The sequence below is a fragment of the Anabrus simplex genome, chromosome 5, assembly GCF_040414725.1.
Source record: "Anabrus simplex isolate iqAnaSimp1 chromosome 5, ASM4041472v1, whole genome shotgun sequence".
Lineage (NCBI taxonomy): Eukaryota > Metazoa > Arthropoda > Insecta > Orthoptera > Tettigoniidae > Anabrus > Anabrus simplex.
Genome location: NC_090269.1, coordinates 424,197,943 through 424,218,473, shown reverse-complemented (window position 1 = coordinate 424,218,473; position 20,531 = coordinate 424,197,943).

Below are 20,531 nucleotides of genomic sequence, written 5' to 3'. Positions count from 1 at the left end.
GTCGCTGTTTTCGCCTTGGAACCGGCAAGTACCTGACGATAAAAAAATGCATGCTTTTGGTATCTGACCTTTATCAAGTGTTCCTTTTGACTAGAGCAGATAATCCCACCGTATTCCCATTAAAACAAACATCACACGACAACAACAACAAAAACAACAAGAACGCTTCCGACTGCATGAGGAGAAGAATATGTTAATAATAGTATTTGCCTTACATCCCACTGACTACTTTTATGGTCTTTGCAAATGCCGAGGTGCCGGAATTTGGGAGTTCATTTACGTGCCAGTAAATCTACCGACACGAGGCTGCTGACGGATTTGCAAAAAGCAAAGCAAAGCAAAGCAATCTCCGTACAGGCCATGAAGGCCCTTGGAGGGGTGGAAGGTAAAGGCTTCCACTGTCCGTAACCTCGGCACTTGATAGGGTAGAGTGGTTAGTTCTACGCCCGGCCGCGTTTGCCCCTTGGAATTAACCTGGTACTCATTTTTGGTGTAGGCTGAGTGAACCTCAGGGCCATGTGCACCTCCGGAAGTGGAAATCTCGTTTCTTAAGTTTTTCGACTTCCTGACGGGGATTCGAACCCACGTCCTTCCTGGCGAACCGAGCACGCATTTACCGCCTCGGCCAGGCAGCCCCTTGACGCATTTGAGCATCTTCAAATACCACCGAACATAGTCAGGGTCGAACCTGCCACGTTGAGGTCAAAAGGCCAGCGCCTAAACCGTCTGAGTCATTCAGCCTGGCTAAAACGTGTTCCATAGCATGGCAGAATTCCCATAATATCTCCTAATATGGCTCTTGATTCCACAATCATTCTTCCTACAGGACAAACCGCTGTACCAACAAATATTTTGCAAATATAATTTGTCACACAGGATATCATTTTATGGCTCGTCTTGTTTTTAAGAGTTAACATCTGTTTCTAAAGGGATTGCCGGGCCGAGGCAGAAAGGCATTCTCTGGTCAACCTCAATGACGTGGGTTCGATTCAGAAAGTCGAAAAATGTAAGAAATAAGATTTTCACTTTCGGAGGTGGCAGTGGCCGCAGCACAGCCTAAGTGCTGATCGTAAGACGGGAGGGTACTTACGGTCCCCATCGCCTAAGTCGGCTATTTCCAAACTGTGATCCACAGACACCAAGAGGTCCTCTGCCATAATACAATAATAATAATAATAATAATAATAATAATAATAATAATAATAATAATGTAGCCTCTGTGGTGTAGTGGTTAGCGTGATTAGCTGCCACCCCCGGAGGTCCGGGTTCGATTCCCAGCTCTGCCACGAAATTTGAAAAGTGGTACGAGGGCTGGAACGGGGTCCACTCAGCCTCGGGAGGTCAACTGAGTAGAGGTGGGTTCGATTCCCACCTCAGCCATCCTGGAAGTGGTTTTCCGTGGTTTCCCACTTCTCCTCCAGGCGAATGCCGGGATGGTACCTAACTTAAGGCCACGGCCGCTTCCTTCCCTCTTCCTTGCCTATCCCTTCCAATCTTCCCATCCCTCCACAAGGCCCCTGTTCAGCATAGCAGGTGAGGCCGCCTGGGCGAGGTACTGGTCATACTCCCCAGTTGTATCCCCCGACCAAAAGTCTGAAGTTCCAGGACACTGCCCTTGAGGCGGTAGAGGTGGGATCCCTCGCTGTGTCCGCGGGAAAAGCCGAAACTGGAGGGTAAACAGATGATGATGATGATGATGATAATAATAATAATAATAATAATAATAGTAATAATAATAATAATAATAATGTCCGCCTCTGTGGTGTAGTGGTTAGCGTGATTAGCTGCCACCTCCGGAGGTCCGGGTTCGATTCCCAGCTCTGCCACGAAATTTGAAAAAAGGTACGAGGGCTGGAACGGGGTCCACTCAGCCTCGGGAGGTCAACTGAGTAGAGGTGGGTTCCATTCCCACCTCAGCCATCCTGGAAGTGGTTTTCCGTAGTTTCCCACTTCTCCTCCAGGCAAATGCCGAGATGGTACCTAACTTAAGGCCACGGCCGTTTCCTTCCCACTTCCTTGTCTATCCCTTCCAAACTTCCCATCCCACCCGCAAGGCCCCTGTTCAGCATAGCAGGTGAGGCCGCCTGGGCGAGGTACTAGTCATTCTCCCCAGTTGTATCCCCCGACCAAGAGTCTGAAGCTCCAGGACACTGCCCTTGAGGCGGTAGAGGTGGGATCCCTCGCTGAGTCCGAGGGAAAAACCGACCCTGGAGGGTAAACAGCTGATGATGATGATAATAATAATAATAATAATAATAATAATAATAATAATAATAATAATAATAATAATAATAATAATAATAATAATAATAATTGTACCGGGCGGTACACCTCCACGCCGCTTATTTAAAATTTGCGCCAGTTGAAACTCCTCTGCTGGAGGAAGTCTGAACTTTATCTACGGTATTAATTTTCTACTTTCTCAGAAGATGTCACTACCTGGAAATTTTGGAGTTTTTGAACTGTGTCATTTTCGACGTATTTTTGTTTTGCTTGTAGTAAGAAGTGTGAACTTTCTCTTCTAGAGGACACTACTGAAGATCAACAATAGTGCACCCTAGTGCGGAGTGAAAGAACTGTTTTTTGGAGAAAATTTAATTTCAAAAGTTTGTTCTTTGCTAAATTTCCTTCAGTCATTGTTGAAGTTGGCAATATTAACCCTTTCTTTCCCCTTGTTTTGAATTTAGCCAATCCCGAATTTCTTAAATTAATTTTCCACCAATGATGTGTTTCTTCTTCATCTTGTGTAGGGGTTTTCTTTAACCACCAATAAAAGATTGTGGGCGGGTGTTTTCCTTCCTAAAACGCCTCGAACTTTCCGCTAGAGTATATAAACTGCTGATTTTAGGGTCTCTGCGCCACTTCTGTTCCATCTTTTCGTGTGTAAAGTACATAGCAGGGGGCGGGAAGCGCCTCTTTCTTCGGCGGCAGTCAACAACCAGGTAATGGCCGATTAATTACTTCTTTTCTTGCTTGCTCAGCAGTTTAACTCTCGGGGCGGGTCCGAAGTTTTTCCATTATGTAACCTTCCTTAAAATGTAAAGAAACTTGTATCTATTCTATCTTTTAAACTACATATTGGGATAGAGAGTGCTTAACCCTCTCGAGCTCCCACTCATATTGTTTTGAGGTGAACTTATTTTCTCAACCTATTTTTCCTTTACATTATGTAAATTTGTTTCTTTCTAAAGTCACCTCTTTAGTATGGGATTAGCCCTTGCATCAGTGGCCTAGAGCCAAATTAGGTTTAGAAACAAATACATTAGGAGTGCAGATCGCCTCCTCTCAAATTGTTATTTTAGAGGTCATGTAATTATCCTTTTATCGCTTAATAGACCTCAGTAGGTTGGATATTTTACCCCTGTGCTTACGTCCTTAGAGGACAGCTTGAAAGTAGAGTTAGGTGTGGCCTTGTGATAGGCTTAAAACTTTGAGAGCGGATCGCTCTTTTGCAATTTGTTTCTGCGTGCCTCTAGGAGGTATTACTGTGTAATTCGGAGCAAGTGCTCCTGGGCATGATTGGGGTTTTCTGCCCCTTTGCTAAACCTTATGTACATGTAAATTCGGGCTAACTGCTCGAGAATTGGAAGTTCGGGGCCCGAAACCCAAAACCTGTAAATATTATTGTTGCTCTTTGTTGCCTTGCTACTCTGTACCTGCCATTCTTGTTATTTCTGAGTTTGAAAAGAAAATATAACCTTGTTAAATTTTAAATTAATTTTACTTTCGTAGCTTGAGACCTGTTCACCACCCCGCACCTTCTTTCACCTCTAACTACCACAAAAACACGGTACCAAGTGGTAGCAGAGCGTGGTTGAATGGGTCTCAATTTAGCCCCTTTTGACGGCTAAACATTGCTTTGATTCAAACTCTAACAATTTTCTCAGTTGCTGGAATTTTCTGATTTTTTCAAAATTGTTCTGTCATCATGCCCGGCCCTCGCGATGTTCTCCATCTGAACTATTTGCGCAAAGAGGAGTTGATCTATGAGTTAACTATCAGAAATGTGCAATCTGGAGGCACGGTTGCAGTAGACACAAATAAGCTTAGAGAGTCCCTTGATTTGCCCATTTCCATCCCCACATGGGGAGAGAAAGAAATTGACGACTCTCTTTCCACGATCGTCGAGAATATTACTGGGCTAGCATCTGTAGTTAGTTTTTTTTGATGAAAATGATCCTTCTCCTAATCAAATTAAGCGTGTGCAAGCCAGGCTGTTTCATTTTTCAAATAGAGTTAACGATCTGTTGTCTCTAAAGTTGAATGACGCTCAGAAGAAGGAAGCTAGTACGCTGCTTGAAAATATTTCTGAATTTTCTAGCAAGGTCACTCAATTGTTAACTGGGGAGGTTCCTCCCAAAAGCGATCTACCCACCACAGTGAATGTAGGTAGCGAGGAAGAGCCTCCTAAGGGAGAAGTAAATAGGAAAACCATCGCTGCTCAAACAACCTCTGCGCCATTGGACGAGTCTGAACGCCGTAACTCATTAAATAATGTACGTTCTGAATTAAGTTCCTTGCCACTGAAACCTTTACCTACTATGTCACCCGGGTTCAGCAGTTTGCCTCATCAATTGGCAATGTTGCTCAGATGTATCTCTAAGTTTTCCGTTAATACCACCAGTGAAGTAATTTCCTTTTTAAGATTTTTAGTTGAATTTCAGGATCATGCCCTTGTGTTTTCTCTTTCTCCATGTCAAATTTTGCAAATTATCTATCCCTATGCAATTGGCATTCTCTCTGACAAAATAGTAAGAGCCATTGCCGAGCAATCATCTATTGAGGATTTCCACGCCCACTTGCTAGCTAACTTCATCCCGGCTAGGGCCAGGTCCTCCCTTATTCAGAAGTACTATTATCGTGTACAGCGATTGGATGAAAACTTGGCAGACTTTATCCAAGATATTAAATTCTATACTAGGGTGTTTGCTCGTCATTTTCCTGAAGACCAGATTGTACAGGCTATTGTAGAAGGAATTTCACCATCCTATACCAGGAGGAGGAGGCTAGACGGACTGTCAGAGCCTTTCCTATTCGGAAAAAAATTAGTTAAGACAACCTCGGTTAAGTACCTAGGGGTAATCCTTGAGGCAAGACTGAGTTGGAAGAAACATATAGATCATAAGGTGGATAAGGCTCGCAAGATTATGTGGGCCTGTCGCAGGGTCGTCGGGAAGACTTGGGGCCTAAGACCTAGGGTGGTCCAGTGGCTCTATATCTCCATTGTACGGCCCACGATCACCTATGCATCTATAGTCTGGTGGCCAGGCTCAGAGAGTAAAACTGTGAGCACCAAGTTAAACAGTGTCCAAAGACTTGCGTGTCTAGGAATAACAGGGGCACTGGATACTACACCATTATGTGCAATGGAGGCCATCCTAGGTTTTCCCCCCTTACATTTATATGTTAAGGTAATAGCGGGAATGAGTGCCTATCGCCTTTGGTCACTCGGAGGATGGTCCTTCAAAAACCCGAATAGAGGTCATGCCTCTATTCTTACAAGGCTTCACCAGACTTGCCCTATGACAATGATGATCGGGGATCTGATGAAGCCTAGCTTTAATTTGAATTATAAATTCACAGTGGTGATACCCACAAGGGAGGAGTGGGCCGCGGACGCTGGGGCCCGTCTTAAGTCTGGGGGCTGTACATGGTACACAGATGGCTCGCGGACGGAGGCGGGCACAGGCGCCGGGGTCTGGGGGCCTAAGACAAGGCTCTCCCTTCCTATGGGTAAATATGCTACTGTTTTCCAGGCTGAAGTATACGCAATACTAGCCTGTGCCTTAAATATATGGAAAATGCCTGGACACAGAAGACACATCACTATATGTAGTGATAGCCAGGCAGCGTTAAAAGCACTATGTGCAGTTAAAACAACATCAAAACTGGTTTGGGAATGCCAAAGGATGTTAGATCAGCTGTGTGAGCTTAGCTCAGTTACCTTATTATGGGTTCCTGGGCACACAGGAATCAGTGGAAATGAAGAAGCTGACAAACTAGCGAAACAGGGCTCAATGGGTTCCTTCACAGGACCAGAGCCCTTCCTGGGAGTGTCACTCCGAAGTGTGAGACTGGCAATATCCCAATGGATAAACCAGTCTCACCTAGATATTTGGAAGAGGTTAACCATAGCAAGACAGGCACGTGAACTTATCAAAGGGCCTAGTCAAAGCTATAAAAAGGTCCTAATGAATTTGAATAGGACCAGAATGAGAATGGTAGTTGGACTGTTAACAGGCCACAATACCTTACAGAGACACCTACACATCATGAAAATCACCCAGGATCCGATGTGTAGAAGATGCGGTAAGGAGGAGGAGACTTCCGCGCATGTGTTATGTCAGTGCGAGGCTTTTGCAGGCACTAGACATCGATACCTGGGCTCACATTTTGTGAGCCTGGAGGACATCAGGAACGCCAAAATCCGGACACTGGTATCCTTTATAGGAGCACTAGGTCTGGACTAGGCAAACCCATTCAAGGGGCACAAAGGGTCTTCATAGACCTACGTGTGGAGCTCTGCGAAAACAGGGCTCACCCATTTCTTATCTATCTATCTATCTTCACCATCCTATAGGTCATATTTGTGTTTCGCGGCGTGCCCGCAAACCTTCTCGGAACTTGAAGCATTGGCCGTTTCAGCGGAAGGGGTTAGATACGCCGATTCCTTGCGTGTCGCGAAAGAACCCCCACCTTCCTTTAGTAATACTCGGCCTCAACCTCGCCGATCAGTCACTCCTCGTAAATGTTACGCTTGCGGGTCGCCTGACCATCTGCGGAACAAGTGTCCATTGGTCAAATTTAGTAGGGCAAATAATGGAGCTGGTTCATCACAAGGCGGTTTTAAATGTAGGGCTTTCTTACATATCGCCAAGAATTGCCCAAATTCAAATAGCACCCCCTCCTGCTCAACTTCTGGTGTAAATTCCACCAATGCCAATAATAAAAAATGACTAGTGGCTTCGGCTGAGTCGACTAATCCTTCTTCCCGAGGCTCAGCCCCTGGTAAACAGGTCGAAAATTCAGGGAACGATCAGTCTTCAAATTCATCTTTTGAATGCTCTAAAGAGTGTCTTAGGATTGCGGCGGATACCCCCGCACCGGTCCCCTTTCTCAAAATTGAGGTAAATAACGAGCCTATAACAGCTCTATTAGATTCAGGCAGTGTTTGTTCTATTATTTCGGCCGAATGGTATGCAAAATTGAAATCTGTTTGTAAACTACCTGACTATGATTCATCTCCTGTTCAATATGTTTCGGCTAATTCATCCCCGTTAGAAATTCTAGGTTCTTTACAGGTCAAAATTCGTATTTTTAAATTTACATGGAAAATCAAATTGTTTGTGGCCAAGCACTTGTCTTGCCCCATTATATTGGGAGCTGACTTCATTTCCTACACTGGTCTTGTGCTCGATCTTCAGAGTAGGTCGTGCACATTCAAATTTGCGTCCAATTGTAAAATTCCCTTGTTAAAGTGTAATTCTGTATCATGTTCATCTATTTCGCCTACCCAGGATGAGATGTTGTTAGACCTTAGACATCTACCTGAGGAGCAGGCTGATAGTATTCGTAAGTTGTGTCAGTCGTTTCCAGAGGTGTTCTCTGATACTCTTGGTGTTACTGACCTTATCGAATACAAAATTGAGGTCACGGATTCGATTCCTGTCCGTTTTCCACCTTATAGGCTATCTCCACCTAAAATGAAGGCTCTGAAAGAAATCATCGATCAGATGTTGAAGGATGGTATTATTAGGCCCTCTAAGTCGGCGTATTCGTCGCCTATTTTTCTAGTCCCGAAACCCCAGGGGGGCTTCAGGCCTGTCATTGATTATAGGGCTCTCAATCGGAAGGTGGTGTTACAATCTGTGCCCCTTCCCGACCTTCATTCTTGTTTTTCATGGTTCCGTAAGGCCAATTTCTTCACCATCTTGGACTTGAATCAAGCCTACAATCAAATTCCTTTAGCCGAAGAGTCTAAACATCTTACAGCGTTTGCAACGGACTGGAATTTATACGAATAAAACCGCGTGCCTTTCGGGCTCTCCACGGGAGCAGCTGTACTCACTAGGCTGCTAGATAGGATCTTCTCCGACATCAAATTTGAGTACTTGTACCACTACTTGGATGATGTCGTCGTATTTTCAGAGACTTTTGAAGAACATCTAGATCATCTGCGAGAAGTTCTCGATCGCCTTCGTAAGGCTGGGTTAACTGTCAAGTTGTCCAAGGTTGCCTTTGCTAAGCCCTCTATGTCATTCCTAGGGCATATTGTGTCACATGATGGTGTTGCAGTCGATCATTCGAGAACACAGGCCATCCGTGATTTTAAACCCCCTAAGGACATCAAAGGTATCGCCAGGTTTATTGGAATGGTGAATTTCTTCAGGAAGTTCATTCCTAACTTTGCTAATAGAGCGGCGCCCTTGAACCTTCTTCGTAGGAAAGGCATCAAATTCGAGTGGGGACCTTCTCAACAAGCCGCTTTTGAAGATCTTAAATTAGCTCTCTGTAATGCCCCTGTCCTTGCTATGCCTGATTTCTCAAAGAAATTCATTGTCCAAACCGACGCGTCGTCGTCAGCAGTAGCTGCAGTCCTTCTTCAAGATGAACTAGGGAGGCGACCCATCGCCTATGCATCTAGGACCTTGTCGGCTCAAGAAGCCAAGTATTCTATCTATGAGCTCGAATGTTTGGCAGTCTTATTTGCCTTAGAAAAGTTCCGTCTCTATCTGGAACATGTCAAATTCGACCTGGAGACAGATAATCAAGCCTTAAGCTGGGTTTTAGGTAGGCCGCGTCGTACTGGCCGCATAGCCCGTTGGGCCATCCGTATTTCTGCCTTCCAATTCGATGTCAGGCATATCCGAGGCACCGAAAATGTTGTTGCTGATGGACTCAGTCGAATGTTTTCCAACGACGTCGAGACCCACGAACCGGTCGACAGTTCATCACCTCCCGAGTCCATACTATCTGGTGTTAAAGCCATCTTAACAGATGCCCCCGTGCTTTTTAGGGATATCGAGAAATACCAACGTGAAGATCCGACGCTGGCTCCGATAATGGAAACCCTTTCTTCTGGGGAACATGTTGTCCCTTATGTTCTGAGGAATGGTGTTCTATGTTGCCCTTCGAGGCATGATAAGATGATGAAAGTTGTCGTTCCAGCTGTTCTTGTACCTATGATCTTCAAGTATTATCATGAGACCCCATTAGGAGGGCATCTTGGTATCTTTAAAACTCGTGAGAAGATTCGTGAAATGTTCATCTGGAAAGGTATGGACGGTGAAATCCGTGAACTTGTAAAAGCTTGTAAATCTTGTTTGCTCAGTAAACCCACCATGTCCACCAAGGTAGGCCTTTGTCTTCACATCAAGCGTCGCACCCCATGGAACGCCTGTATATTGATTATGTAGGACCCTTCCCCCAGTCTAAGGGAAATGCTAACAAGTTTATCTTTGTATGCGTAGATGGCTTTACTAGATTTTCCTGGTTATTTCCGACTAAGCTGGCTACCGCTCAGTCCACCATTACTTGCCTAAAATCTATTTTTGCTTCTTTTGGTCCGTGCCAATATATTGTGTCTGATAATGCTAAGGCGTTCACATCAAATCTTTTTCGTAAATTCTGTTTTGACTTGTCCATCTCTCATGTAACTACTTCTGCTTATTACCCTCAACCATCTCTGGCTGAACGGGTTAATCGTAATCTCAGGTCCGCGCTTATTGCCTATCATCATGAAGATCATTCCAGGTGGGACACATCCCTGCATTGGTTACCTTTTGCTTTGAATTCGGCGGTTCATGAATCACATAAATTTACTCCAGCCTCTTTGATGTTCAAGTTTGTTCCCAACACGCCGCTCTGTAACCTCTGGTCCCTGAGTGACATTCTACCCGAGACAATAGATCCGGATAATATTAAAGATCTTTGGAAGAAGGCTAAAGCCAATCTTAAAGTCTCTCATGAAAAGGTTAGGGAAAGATATGATCGTGGACGGAGACCCACCCATTTGAAGGTAGGTGACCAGGTGATGGTCAAGAATTTTGTTCCCGCGGGCAAGCTTGCCCCCAGATTTCATGGGCCGTGTATCATTCTAGATTTCCTTACGCCGGTCACATTATTATTAAGCAATCCAGCCACCGATAGGATATTTAGGGTTCACCTGTCACAGGTGAAACCGGTGTAATTTCTGGGTTAACTTGCTTCATATAATCGTGAAAGGAATATGAAGGTTATATTTTTTTGAGTTTTCACTTTTAAGGCATTCTGCCTCTTCTATAATATTTTGTTTCATATGTAAGTTTTTGTAAACCTTCCCCGCACGGTTAAACCGCCATCCTATCCTTGCTACGGCCATTACCACGCTCCCGTCTCCTGCTCCACTACACACAGTGGCTCGCATCTGAAATGAATTTCTGCACGCCGCTGGCCCCTCAACCTCTCCACAAAGCCGGTGCCCTCAAAAAAATGATGATGGTCCAACAAAATTCTGCCGCCTAGCTTTAATGTTTCAGTGCCCCTGCAGCCGCGCGGCGCTGTACCGCTACTGGAATAGAGGAAGGGCCCCCTCTCTTCCAGCGAGGTCGACCAGTGTACGGCGAGCCGGAGCCCTCCTCCCGGCCAAGGCTGATGTGCGGCGCACGACCTGCTACTGGCCCGTAGCCTGTATATGTTCACCGCGGGCGCGGCGTGCTTCAACACCTCTACTCCTCTCATAGTGCGGGCGAGCGGTATCTCAGGGTACTTGAGGGGTCCGAGCGGCCTCCTTTGGACACAAGCTGCAGCGGCCGGTCAGGCCATCCAATTTAATTAACTACATGGACAATTACTATCAGCAATTACTATACCTGAGAATTCAACAACAATATCTGGTGGACTTAGAAAATTTTTCCTCAACTTTAAAACTAAAGTTTTCCTTCTCAATTCAACCTTCTACAAACATTAAGACAGTACTTCCGCTGTTACTACAAGAAATTTTGAAACTGAATCAAACTAAATTTCAGCCATTTCGATAAATGCTTCTGCAATCAATCTTCATATCCACATCATAACTTGGACCTTGTTTTCAAACAAATTTCATGTGTCACCCCTGGAGGAACCTTTGGGGGGGGGGGGAGGTCTGTACCGGGCGGTACACCTCCACACCGCTTATTTAAAATTTGCGCCAGTTGAAACTCCTCTGCTGGAGGAAGTCTGAACTTTATCTACGGTATTAATTTTCTACTTTCTCAGAAGATGTCACTACCTGGAAATTTTGGAGTTTTTGAACTGTGTCATTTTCGACGTATTTTTGTTTTGCTTGTAGTAAGAAGTGTGAACTTTCTCTTCTAGAGGAGACTACTGAAGATCAACAATAGTGCACCCTAGTGCGGAGTGAAAGAACTGTTTTTTTGGAGAAAATTTAATTTCAAAAGTTTGTTCTTTGCTAAATTTCCTTCAGTCATTGTTGAAGTTGGCAATATTAACCCTTTCTTTCCCCTTGTTTTGAATTTAGCCAATCCCGAATTTCTTAAATTAATTTTCCACCAATGATGTGTTTCTTCTTCATCTTGTGTAGGGGTTTTCTTTAACCACCAATAAAAGATTGTGGGCGGGTGTTTTCCTTCCTAAAACGCCTCGAACTTTCCGCTAGAGTATATAAACTGCTGATTTTAGGGTCTCTGCGCCACTTCTGTTCCATCTTTTCGTGTGTAAAGTACATAGCAGGGGGCGGGAAGCGCCTCTTTCTTCGGCGGCAGTCAACAACCAGGTAATGGCCGATTAATTACTTCTTTTCTTGCTTGCTCAGCAGTTTAACTCTCGGGGCGGGTCCGAAGTTTTTCCATTATGTAACCTTCCTTAAAATGTAAAGAAACTTGTATCTATTCTATCTTTTAAACTACATATTGGGATAGAGAGTGCTTAACCCTCTCGAGCTCCCACTCATATTGTTTTGAGGTGAACTTATTTTCTCAACCTATTTTTCCTTTACATTATGTAAATTTGTTTCTTTCTAAAGTCACCTCTTTAGTATGGGATTAGCCCTTGCATCAGTGGCCTAGAGCCAAATTAGGTTTTGAAACAAATACATTAGGAGTGCAGATCGCCTCCTCTCAAATTGTTATTTTAGAGGTCATGTAATTATCCTTTTATCGCTTAATAGACCTCAGTAGGTTGGATATTTTACCCCTGTGCTTACGTCCTTAGAGGACAGCTTGAAAGTAGAGTTAGGTGTGGCCTTGTGATAGGCTTAAAACTTTGAGAGCGGATCGCTCTTTTGCAATTTGTTTCTGCGTGCCTCTAGGAGGTATTACTGTGTAATTCGGAGCAAGTGCTCCTGGGCATGATTGGGGTTTTCTGCCCCTTTGCTAAACCTTATGTACATGTAAATTCGGGCTAACTGCTCGAGAATTGGAAGTTCGGGGCCCGAAACCCAAAACCTGTAAATATTATTGTTGCTCTTTGTTGCCTTGCTACTCTGTACCTGCCATTCTTGTTATTTCTGAGTTTGAAAAGAAAATATAACCTTGTTAAATTTTAAATTAATTTTACTTTCGTAGCTTGAGACCTGTTCACCACCCCGCACCTTCTTTCACCTCTAACTACCACAAAAACACGGTACCAATAATAATAATAATAATAATAATAATAATAATAATAATAATAATAATAATAATAATAATAATAATAATAATAATAATAATAATAATAATAATAATAATAATAATGTTATTTGCTTTACGTCCAACTAACTAAGCTTACGGTTTTTTGAGACGCCGAGGCGCCGGAATTTAGTCCCGCAGAGTCCTTTTACGTGCCAGTAAATCTGCTGACCCGAAGCTGACTTACTTGAGCACGTTCAAATACCACAGGACTGATCCAGGGTCGAACCTGCCTCAACAGCCTGAGCCATTCGCCCGGCTTTATAATCAAAAGGGTCCGCAGTCATAATATAAGTTATATTTGAAGAGTGAAATTTTATTGTACACTCACAATTCATAGAAAAATATACTATATTTAGAAATTCAGTCTTCACTGTTGTATAATTTACATACTATATAGGGTACAATTTGGCAGCGGAAAAAAAGTACGACAAGGCAGTGTAAGTCGTGTAATTTGAGACACTTGCAATTGCTAGTATCCGCACTCAGACAATATTTTCCGCCTCTGGTTGAGAATATCTCGTCGATCAGAAATCCGTTCTTTGAAACTGAACATGAACATCCAATGTGTTCTACAATTTCTAGAAAGGAAATGATTCCTTTCGTGACAACATACCTAGTGGATTTACATTTTCTGCTTTCACACAAATTGAAACGAAGTACAGGAACAGAGCTAATGTAGAGGCTGATCTCGGCTTCGAGTAACTACGCTTGTTAAACGTTTGATCTTCCCAAAGCAACACCACCCGTCCTGTTGATCCAACAAACCAATCAGGTAACTTTAAAAAAAAGTAAGTTTCCAGACCCAGACTGTTGTGATTATTGGACAAGTGTCACATTGTTTTATAATTTATGTGCGTTTATAAATTATCTTTATGTAAATGAAGATAAATAAAACTTTCAAAGAAATTCAATATTACTCCTAAGTAATATACGAATAATATACGAATTGTGTCAGACATGGTGTAATTACACCGAGCTCGATACATGCAGTTGCTTAAATGCGGCCGGTATCCAGTCTTCGGGAGAATGTGGTTTCGAACCCCACTGTTGACAGCCCTGAAGATGGCTTTCCGTGGTTTCCCATTTTCACTCCAGGCAAACGCTGGGGACGGCTGTTTCCTACCCACTCCCAGCCCTTACCGCTCCCATCATCGCGATATGACCTATCTGTGTCGATCCCACACAAAGCAACTTGTAAGAAAAGGAATTGGTATCTTGTTTAGTGAATGCAGTATTATGTTCTGTGGCTAAGCGCCCCTGGACGTGGATGCGATACGCTCAAGGGACCTCAGAGACAACGTTTGGGACTCCCCGACCCTAAGTGGTACTGGAGTGATCTTTTGTTTACCTCCATTAAAAAAGACAATTCACTCTACTTCGTTAAGTTTAGCAGCGCAATAAAATTTCAAGGTATCATTGGCATTTGTTAATGACGAATTCGATAAATCTCATATATCGAGGTAGCAGAGACTCTGGTAATTTCTCAGTGAGTGAAATATAATTTTACTCCAGAGTGAGGAGAAGATCTGATCAAGTCCTCTAAACGTCTTGATCTCTGATGGTAAAGGTTGGATCTCTTTGGTGTAGCATCAGCGAACTTCAGTACTTATCCCGTTTACTGTGTTTGGAAGACCTGAGTAGACTTCCACAATATTTATTACTACTTTCAACTAGTATTACGTGTAGTGTTATTGGTGATGAATTCACAGACTACTGCCGGACTACCCGGACCGCTGCAGATTTATCTGAATTTGTGTTCAAAATTATCTGTACGTTCACAACCTTCTAGTATCGTGGAAAAAACCAGCGGATGAAGTGTGTTGTTAACTTTAATGGCGTGAAAAATGTAAAATGTAACATTTTCATATCGTCATTTATTTTATTATTTACTAGCAGCTACTCGGGGCTCCGCTTGCGTGGATTTCGTGATTTGATAAAATTAATCGTTCCTCTCTATTGTACTAAGATATTATATAAAAATCTCCGAAGGACAAACTGAGTTTCATTTTCCTCAGAAAATTACGTTTGTGGTATTGCCTTTTGGGGCTAGGATGACCTTGCGACATGTGAGAATCAGTCTTCTTCCAAACCGAAAAAAATTTCTTTGTTTTTAAAGGAGATACCAAATGCCTATTACCACGTCTGTAATATCTTCAGTTTTTAAGATATAAGTATCCCCATAAAAATAATTCAACCCCTCTAGCAGAATTTCCCCACCCGAACCTCCACCTAAGTGGATTTTCCAAATAAATACGTGTTTCCTTATTTTTAAAGGAGATTCAAATACCAATTTTAATATCTGTAACATCTTCAGTTTTTGAGATATAGGTATCCTCATAAGAAATAATTCAACTTTTTTTTCATTCTTCACCCCCGTTAAGTGCCTTTGCCGAAAACAATAAGTTAAACAAAATTCACGTTCCTATATATTTAAATATCTTTCCAAATACCAAGTGTCACGTCTGTAACATATTATGATTTTGACATATAAAGTAGATATACCGGTACTCATTTAAAAATTTCACCCGATTTTTCAACTGTTTTCACCCCTTAAGTGGATATTCCGAAAAAGTATACACGTGTTTCTTTACTTTTAAGAGAGATCACAAATACCAGTTTTCACGTCTCTAACATCATCAGTTTTTGATAGATATAGTAAGGTAAGGGTTATTCTGCCCGAAGGCAGGTCCGAACCTCCGCAGAGGTGTTCCTGAGCCGGAGTTTACGTGCGGTATGGTGGGCAGTTCCTTTCCGCTCCTCCATTCCCTTACCCGCCACCAACAGCGTGTGGCTACTCATCCAACTCCTGACCACGCCCAATGTTGCTTAACTTCGGAGATCTCACTGGATCCGGTGTTTCAACACGGCTACGGCCGTTGGCTGATAGATATAAGTACCCTTATAAAAAGAATTCAACTCCTTTTTCAGCCCCCCTCCCTCTGTTAAATTGATTTCTCCCCAAAATGGTATGTGTTCTTTTATTTATAAAAGAGCTCCTAAATACCAATTATCACGACTGTATCATCTTCAGTTTTTGAGATATATGTATCCTTATAAAAAAAAGCGACAAAAATGATTGTGAAAACTACACAGGAATATGTGTATTAAATTCTGGTTATAAAATGTATGCCAACTTCATTAAAAATAAACTATACAAACATTATGGGAACATTCTGGGAGAGGAAAAATTCGGCTTCAGAAAGGGAAGTTCTTGCTGCGGTGGCTATTTCACAATGAAAATCCTTCTAGAAAAACACAGGAAATTTTATGTAGAAACACATATTGCATTTGTGGACATGAAAAAGTATTTTGACAAAGTAAATATTTTAATATCTGATCACAGCCCACAAAATGTGGTACAGACCGTGAGTAACCTTTACAAACATAACCTGATTACCGTCAAGGTCAACGATAAATTATCAAAGTGGAAAACAATGTACACAGGAGTAAGACAAGGTTGTGGTCTTTGCGCTCTCCTGTTCATAATCTACATGAATGCTCTCATACGATAATTCAGAGGGACAAGACATGGATCCATCCGCATTAACAGAAATCTACAGCTGGATACAACTTAGTACTGGTCGCCACCTCCGAAGATGATTTACAGCATTCAATGTATAACCTAAACCTAGCCTCAGAAAAGTACTCAATGGAAATATCCCCTGAGAAGCTAAGGCAAGGAACCAGTAAGAAGCAATATTTGCTTAAATAAGAACATTCTGGAAAGAGTAAATGATTTTAAATTCCTCGGCTACAAACTGTCTTTCTTTGAAGAACTGGACATACCCGAGAAAGTCTCCAAATTCAACAGATGTTTGGGAATCATCAATAGAGGTTTTAGACCATCATTACTTCAAAAACAAACCCGTACAAGAGTCTACAAAACCATGGCAAGGCGTGTACTTTCCTATAGAAGTGAAGCGTGGACGCTGAGGAAATGCGATGAGGGAAGAATAACTGCAGCTGAAATGCGGCGGGCACCAGGAGATACTAAGTGGGAACAGAAAAGAAATAGAGAAGTTCTGAATGATCTTAAAAGCATATCTACAGTATATTGGAATACATCTATGAATACCAGAGAAATTGTATAGAACACCTAAACAGGATGGACAGAAACAGGATCCCCAAAGCAGTTATAAACAACTGCCTCGGTGGGAAGAGATCTCTGGGACGCCCCAGGAAGAGATGGCGTGAAAATGCGAGTATTTAGTATAGACCGTAACAGTTCTTCTATAGGACTAATACATGAACGGATGGTGATAAAAATAACTCAGCTCATTTTACACCCCCACCCCGGTTCAGTTCATTTCCCCCCAAACTGGCTGTTCTTTGATTTTTATAGGAGGTTCCTAATACTAATTTTCACATCTCTAACGTCTTTAGTTTTTTTTAAATATAAGTATCCACATACAAATAATTCAACTAATTTTTCAATTCTTTCACAACCCCCACTTACATGAATTATTTGAAAAAAATTATACGTGCTTCTCTATTTCTTTTTTACAATTGGCTTTAAGTTGCACAGACACAGATAGGTGTCACGGCGACGATGGGATCGAAAAGGTCTAGGAGGGGAAGGAAACGGCCGTGGCCTTAATTAAGGTACATTTGCCTGGTGTGAAAATGGGAAACCATGAAAAATCATCTTCAGGGCTGCCGACAGTGAGGTTCGAACCCATTATCTCCCGAATGCAAGCTCACACCTGACAAGTCGCCCGGTTATCCACTTTTAAAGGATATTCCAAATACCAATTTTCGCGTCTGCAACATCTTTAGTTTTTAAATGGATTTTCAGGAAACAAACAGAAGCATTTCTTTAGTGTTACAGAAGACTCCGAGTAATAATTCTCACGTTTGTAATATTTTCAGTTTTTGAGATTGTTGTATGTCCGGCGCTCTCTTCTCGCTCCGACAGCCAGCTGCACGCGCGCCTGTGTATCATTCTGCTAGCTTCGACGCGCAGCCCTCAGTGCGCGTGCCTGACCATCGAGTGTAGTATAAATAGGAGCTCCCTTCCTGCTCAATCGCCCACTTCCCCCGGTGTCCAGCTCCAGAATACACCCTACGTCGAGCACGGAGGCTACTCCTCTTGAAAATGTGCTTCGACCAGGTGGACTGAATTTCTGGCAGTACGAGGTTTCACCTCTGGTCACCGCTCCCTTACCTGTTTCCACTGCCTATGTTCCGTAATTCTTTTACAAGCCATTTTCATTCCCTAACTTATGCAAGCTCCCTTAGTTTCGCTAGGTGGAATTTCTTCAATCAATTGAACTTGCTTTTTAGGAATTCAGGCACTTCAACAAACAAGGACTCTCAAAGACATTTATGTTAGTGTGCCAGATAGTTCTCGACTATCATCGTGTCAATTCACAAAGACTATCTTTTCAAGATAGAAGTGTATCTAAAGACTGTAAACCTGTACATATTGTATAAAGACAAACTTTTCTCAAGATTCAATATTCCTTTTTGCTTCAAAATAAATTTCTGTTATTTGTGTAAATATCATAAAGTGAAGCAATAAAAGTTGTGTTCTGTAAACTTCAACCTTGGTTACAACACAACTCTATGGCGACGAGGTAAAAAGCGACACTACAATTCTTCGGCCCCAGTCGCCAACTCTATGGCGACGAGGTAAAAAGCAACAAACTACAATTCTTCAGCCCCAGTCGCCAACTCTATAGTGACGAGATAAAAACAACGACACTACAATTCAACGGGCCCAGTTGTCAACTCTACGGCGACGTGCTAAACAACAACGACACTCCAACCAGTTCTGACACACAGCTTACCTTACTCTTTCTTGCACGCATCTCGCAATGGCTACTGCGGAACAACTTGCTACGGTCTTCCAAGCCTTACAGCAACAACAACAACAGTTTATGCAACAACAACAGGCAGCATTAATTCAGGCTATTCAAGCTATTTCTGTCTCTACACAGCCATCAGCTATTCCTCCGTTCTCTGCTTTTGACCCGGCTAAGGAAGAATGGTCAGTTTATTTAGCCCGCTTGCAACAGCATTTCATCTGCCATTCTGTCCCAGACGATCAACGCCGCCGCGCACTATTTCTTAGTTCGGTTGGCAATGCTACGTGTGAATTACTACGTAAATTAAGTCCAGAAGAACACTTATCTGAGGTACCCTTCACGCAGCTCTTAGCCCGTCTCACGGAACACTATGCCAAAGCTCCTCACATAGTGGCTGCTCGCTATAAATTTTTTCAGAGCAGAAAGCAACCCCATCAGACACATACTGAATGGATATCTGAATTGCGTGGTCTAGCTAAACCCTGCCAGTTCATCTGCTCCAAGGACGGTTGTGGTTCATCCTACACTGATTCTCTCATTCGGGACATGATAATTTTACATACTCCTGAAGACAAAATACGTTTTGACGCTGTCAAGCAGAGTAACCCTTCTTTAGAAGACGTCCAGCGTATTGCTACGGTTTATGAGCTGACTACCAAGACTGCCGCAGCCATAGCTTCTCCACACGAAGTTGCACAAGTCTCGCCTCAGGCCCGCCAGTCCTCTGCTACAGTGAACCGTACGAATAAGGCGCTCTCCACCAAGCATTCTCGCCAGGTTCCCTCACGTAATGCTCCACGGAAGCCCAATTCTAAAAGCACCTCGAAACTCCTGCCTTCCTGCCGAGGTTGTTTCAAGCATCATGAACGTCGTGACTGTCGTTTTTTCAAAGCTACTTGTGAACGATGTAATAAACTTGGACACATTCAGACTGTCTGTCAAAGTTCGCTCCGCCCTGCTAAGACTACTGCAGCGCGCCGGAAGCATATACAGCCCCGCCAAGACATGGAAGTTGATCAGATCAATCTTATTCTTCCCACAAAGGATTCTCACAAAATCATCATTCCTCTCTCATTCTCTGATCGATCTGTCGATTTTCAATTAGACACTGGATCACCTGTCTCTATTATTAACCTGACTACCTACCACGACTTAAATTCACCTTCATGCTCTCCAGCTGACATCCAGCTCGTGACATTTAACAAGAAGAAAATTGACATCCAAGGTCAAATTAAGCTTCAGGCTAGTTATAAAGGAATTCAGAAAGCCATTCCTCTTCTCGTAGTTAACAACTACACTGCATCAAACATTATGGGCATGGATCTATTTAACTTATTTGGTTTCCAGATACATGACAACATTAACGTCGTATCTACATTGCATCCTACTTCTGATGTTACCGCTCTCCTAGCGCAGTTTCCTGAAGTCTTCGACTCTCAACTCGGCACAGCAAAAGACTATACAGCTCACATACAGCTGAAATCCGGAGCTAAGCCTCGCTTCCTCAAAGCACGTCCAGTACCCCTCGCACTTCAAGACCAGGTCACGAAAGAATTAGAAAGATGGATACAAACTGGAATTGTAGTACCAGTTACTTCTAGTCAATGGGCTACTCCACTCGTGATAATCAAGAAACCGGATGGTAATGTTCGACTTTGTGGCGATTTTCGATCTACAGTCAACGCACAACTCGAAACCGACATCTTTCCTATTCCACGTCCAGAAGACTTATTCCGTCGTCTCTCTGGTGGACAATTCTTCTCTCGAGTTGATCTTAAAGAAGCATATCTCCAGCTACTTTTAGACGAAGAATCTCAGAAATTTCTCACACTCAACACTCCTCTCGGACTGCTCCAGCTCCAGCGGCTCCCATTCGGTATTTCATCCTCAGCGGCTATTTTTCAGCGCTATTTGGCTCAACTCACCGCCTCAATTCCCGGTTGTGCTAACTACCTGGATGATATTATTGTTACTGGAAAAGATCATCAGGAACATCTAACCAATCTCCGCCTTCTTCTCCAGAAATTGAAAGACAATGGCCTACGAGCGAATCTCGCTAAATGTACCTTCTTTCAGC